The 5362-nt window shown below is 41.0% G+C and overlaps 1 long non-coding RNA gene across 2 annotated transcripts; it reads right to left on the bottom strand.

The window, feature by feature from the left end:
• Window positions 1-566: 566 nt before the first annotated feature.
• Window positions 567-5137, bottom strand: LOC146172141 (uncharacterized). Of its 2 annotated transcripts, none has more exons than XR_014702498.1 (3): window positions 4863-5137; window positions 4564-4629; window positions 567-823 (listed from the first exon to the last, which is right to left on the bottom strand). It is a non-coding gene; the product is annotated as an uncharacterized LOC146172141 (long non-coding RNA). The 2 variants fall into 2 exon arrangements; XR_014702499.1 differs by having other exon boundaries at window positions 567-827; window positions 4863-5131.
• Between the last annotated feature and the right edge of the window lie 225 nt (window positions 5138-5362).

Below are 5362 nucleotides of genomic sequence, written 5' to 3'. Positions count from 1 at the left end.
GCAGCCAAAGCTCGAGTTTTACCAACGTTGGCATCAACGAATGCCGCAGATGCCCTCTCCCTCTGTTTCCGCACTCTTTTTTTTTTTTTTCATAAACTAAAGTCGCCTTTGAATCTCCTAGATTTTAACCCTGCAAAACTGTGTCTAGTCAGGCCAAAGCTATCACGCATATCTTTCTTTTTTTTGCAGCTGTGGGTTTCATGGACCCTGAAAATCACTTCGTGAGCCCTTATTTGAGAAACACTGACCTATGATATGTTTTTAGCAATTACCACTATGTGACGGGACATTTTGAATTTCTTTTGGTGAAGTGGTGACCACAGGCCACTAACAGTGTTTTCAACGTTGTAGCTGAGGCTCACTTGAGAGAGGTTGCGCACATATTTTTTTTTTTTTTCGAGTCATTGCATATGTTTACAATTCTCACAATGCAAATATTTCTTAAAATATGAAATTTAAGATTAGTGTAATGCCCTTTGCAGATAATTTTGGACCTGTATTTGCGAAACTGTAGCCTTAGCTACTTATGCACCATAAAATGCAAGAACAGAAACACACCGACAGCATTTGTGTTGCAAAAATGTATTTGGGATTTATTTGGCAAAGTGAACATGGTCGAGAGGGTTTTGGAGAAAATAAACTGGTGCTATCTGCAATGTGATATAGTGCCAACATAAATAACTTTCATTCTTTCATCAGCGCAATCAGCATCTTGTCAACTGATTGCCAAGATTTCACCAGCTGATCTCCACATGTCCATCTTCACACGGGGCAGTGTTCGTCACCATGTGCTGCATAAAACATCCGTGTTGTATTCTTCTACCTTCCTGGAATGAAAAGGTGCAGTGTTCACAGAAATTACTGTAAAATTAAAGCTGTTATGAGAAAGCTGGAGGTTGTTTAATATTGCTCTCCAGCTGGTATTGCAGTGAATAACTACGCACATGATTATTCATGAAATGTCTGGGCATATGGCATACCCCTATATCATGGCACAGAAGTGCAGCAGTCTCCTCTTGTGAATGCACCTATCGGGGGTGGAATTGCCACTCCATTTGCTCCATTCTGCTCCCAAACTGCTTTTCCTGCTCTATCCTGCTCCAAAATGCAATATTGCTCCAAAACTGCTCCAAATTGGCTGTTTTAATGTTCTACCATCAAATTTAGTGCAACACGCAAACAATGTCTTTGCACCAGTGGCAAAGATATAACGCATCTAGCACTGGGCTTAATACAAACGAAATTTTTGTAAGGGAAGGAAGCATGTGGCATAATAAATATTTGTTCGCAAGTAAATTTAATATGAGTCGCTGGCGATTGGAGATAATTGCAAAACAAATGCACTGTGCATGTGACGTAGCACCTCCTCTCAGCCTTTTGAATCGCCGGTGGAGGGAGAAGCAAGAGCAGCAAGCGAAGCAGATAGGCGCAAACTACCGTGAGTCGTTCGGAAGGAAACTTGTCCGACTGGAAAAACCACATGAGTTATTCTAATGGTTGTGGTCTGAGAACAAGCAGGCACCTATCGAACCTCTTTTTCAGTAACAAGCTTGTCGGGCCTACGGCAGACAAAATCATACTTGAATTGTTATGGGTTGGTACTCCAAAGATGTCACTCACTAGGAAGCGTCTCAAGAGTGTTGGAAAGCCATACAGGGCCTATTGCCAAGATTTAAAAAATGAGCCCCAGCATTGCTCAAGCAAAGAATGATAAAACTATTGGAAGGAGGTAGTGAAGTAAATATGCTGAAGGATGAAAAGGCTACCCTTCAGTGCCATCTACATTTCCTGAAGGCACTACTGACCACTGCTCAGGAATTTATCAGCACAGGCATAGGATCAAAAAGGGATATGCACAAGATAGAGAGCAGAAATGTCATGTCCATTAATCTGAGCTCCAAATTAGTGGCATTGCTTGAGTGCATTGAAGTGGTAAACTTGACATTTAAATCTGTCAAGTCAGAATAGGCAAATGCGTTAGGTCACACTAGGTGTTCAGTTATAAAGCACACCAGCAAGCATTTTGTTTGCTGCTAGTCTGTTTCAAGTTGTTGGCCGTTGTCTTGTCAGAAATGAGTGCGAAGTTGGAGAGGCATTGAACTTGCATAAAAAGGAAGAGCTCATCTTTTTCTGTCAGAAAGAGAAAAACAATTACTACAATTATCAGAGGCATTTGACCTTAGGAACCTGCTCCAAAACATAATTCAAATGCTCCAAAACTCTTGTCTCATTGCTCCAAAGCTGCTCCAAAACTCTTGTCTCGCTGCTCCCAAAGCTGCTCCAAAATGCTTGATCCTGCTTCCACCCCTGACCTATGTATCAGACCCATTGATGACTGTCTTTAGTGGTAATGGCACATACCCACGACGGGGAATAGGCCATGGTATATAGCAAGTACAAAAGGTTCATGGACAAGCAATTGGGTATTTTGATAATTACGAATCTTAAACTAGAATTTCATGAAAAAAAAGAAAGGAAAAGAAAAGGCAGCGAATTCTCATTGTAGCAATCTACCTGGTGTGATTATATAGTTGTGAACAGAATTGCACACAGGTTCTTGGCACTTGCCCCGAAGGAGAGGAGAATAAACACAAATAGCATGCCTGAGTAATCACCATTTGAACGATCTAACAGTCACTAACAGTGTTTCACAAGGAAGCCTGCTTTGGCCACTGTTGTTGAAAGTGTTCATCAAAGACATTGCCCACATCGACATATCCATTAAATTTGTCGTACATATATAGGGTGGATCTGGTACATATGATATGGGCGTGTCCAGAAATCTAAAATATAAATCCAGAGACAAAAAATAATTTTGGGAAACTACTGTCGAGCTCACGCCCTGAAACTCTGCTAGGTCTAATCCGATAGCTGACGTCGCCCATGTCCGAGGACTCCAGGCCGTCATCTTTGCGGATAAGTTGACACCTATCTTGCACCTGTTGGATATTTATTAGTTTTGCCACCACCACATGCAGATGACTGTTCTATTATGACGGGCACTGATGCAGACACGTTGACAAAGCAAAGCAAAGCCTTCCTGTTAACATTATTGTTGTGGTTTCAATCAAACAAACTTAATATAAATTGTTCAAAGACAACGCTGATTATTTTCTCAGAAAGAAAATTTTTTTTTAATCGTGCTGTCAGCAATGAGAGCCGGAACATTACAATTGTAGGCTCGCAGAGAATACTAAGTGTCACGTTCAACAGCAATCTATACTGGTACTTGCCTGTTGCTGGCATATGCAAAAGATTTTCCATGGTATTTGATGTTATTTTATGTCAGTGAACGCTCCTTCTGATGCACATTGAAAACAAATTGAATCATTTTTTCACATTAACCAATGCATTAAGACCACAGTGGAGGGTGGAGTAAACAATAATATAATTTTGCCATCCTTTTCTTGAGGATAAATAAAATTCACCAAATGGGTAATTGCGGTAGAAATGTCTCTATAAAGTATTACTTCTGAGCATTTGCGTTGATTATGCACATGCACAGCAGCATGCTGCAATGACCTAAGAGCTGAAAATGCATCACGCGTCCAGGCAAACATCACACAAAAGTGTGAAGCCGCAAAAAGAAAAAGCATGTGGGAACTTCCCACGCTTTGTCCGATGACGAATACATTCTGGAGAGGGGTGCCTGAGGCCACACCGCACAGGAAGATACGGTGGCTGTTTGGGAGAAGGGACATGGCCATAAAACCATTACACTGATCCATTAGGAGTTGAGTTCTACAGATGCTGTTTTGATCCGCTGTATGTGACATCAGACATGCCCCGTGTTTTTCTGGCAGACAGACTCCTTGTTCGACTATTGCAACGCTATCGAAGTGAAAAAGGAAGTTTCTATGTCTCCTCGCCTGTTCCCAAGGTATGACGGCAGGAACACTGCTTACCAATACTGTTTGATTGACTGGCTGATTGACCTGAAGAGATGTGCCGTATTTTATTGGCCAAAGTTCTGTGAGAGGGCTGGATTGATTGTTTAAAGGTTTCTTGTGGAGTTAAAAAAAAAACAATACTAGCCCTGGGCAAGAGGCTCAATAGTCTATCATTGCTATGAACTTGCTTTTGACCTTTTGCTGTTAAGACCTTTGAAGTATGTACATAAGTCTGCAGAAGTGCAATCAAATTTCATTTTTTTTGTTCTCTCATCTTCCAAACGTCATTCTTCTCTCAAACCGAAGACTCAGTCATGCCACCAAATGGAGTGTAGGTTCAAAACAGTCTGAGACAAGCATAACAATACACAAAGCATTGTGATGGTCTCGTGAGTGTGCACCATGAACATGAAAATTTGTGAATAATTTGTTTTCCTACTCATTTATTTCATTTATCGCTGCTTTCATAGACCATTGCATTTTGTATAATGCACTGTTGCTGCTGCTGGTCCGTGCATAGATTTGGCATGAATGCAAAAGCTAACAACTAGGTTCTAGTGCAGTTGTACTAAGCAGTCTTGAGTTTTAAACTATAGTAAGTTGTTAAGGCATTGAGATAAATAAAACGTTTTACAGATTGGTGCTGCTCAAAATAACGTAAATATGTCCTCACCCCTCAAGGGCACTGACTGCAGGCTTGGTGTTGACGGCAGCGGCTCCACACTGTGCAGACTTGTGGCTGTGCCATGGAAGCAAGCAAACAAATGAAAGAAATAATTATTTCTGCAGCCATGAGATCTTGGGCTGTTTTCCGGTGCATAACAACATGCACGAGCTTACTTTAGCACTCTGGCTACACTTTGTACACTGCAGTAAGAGAATCAAGACTGAACATTGCAGTGCTTTGTAAATAGCTGTAACATGTTCAACAAGAACATTGAAGAAAGTAATATAAGAAGTGTTGTCGCTTACTATTCCGGGAGTTGTCATGATTGCTTTCATCATCATAAGTCTCTCTGGGCACCATGTCATTCAGGCACTTGCAGGCTCATTTTCATCTGAAAGGGAATAACCATATGAGACACAGATGATTGGTAATTAACTTTCCAACATAATACAGGATCTAATTGTGCAGCTGAAAGTTGCGCCAGGACACTAGAAAAGTGCCACGACGCAGACACTGTTGCCTTCATTCAATGCAATGGTCCTTAACAAGGATCCTTTTTTAATTTTCAGGTGTTTTTATAACACAATGAGCAAACCAGTTGAGCCTCTGCGACTTGTAAATGCTAATAAGACTTCCAGTGCCTGAATGTTTTGTCCAACAGCATAAAATACTTCATTTCACGTGCTGACACAGGGACACAAGTTCATAAGCTTGGAGCAAAAAAAAATTAAATGACCTCTTGCAATATTTGGCTTTGGCACTGCATTCAGCATGTGCTGTTAGCTAATGGCGCCAGACAATTGTC

Source organism: Amblyomma maculatum, unplaced genomic scaffold (assembly GCF_055883805.1).
Source record: "Amblyomma maculatum isolate TAMU_Amacu unplaced genomic scaffold, ASM5588380v1 scaffold_13, whole genome shotgun sequence".
Lineage (NCBI taxonomy): Eukaryota > Metazoa > Arthropoda > Arachnida > Ixodida > Ixodidae > Amblyomma > Amblyomma maculatum.
The sequence above is the reverse complement of the archived record's forward strand: the minus strand, read 5'-3'. Positions and strand labels throughout refer to the sequence as shown.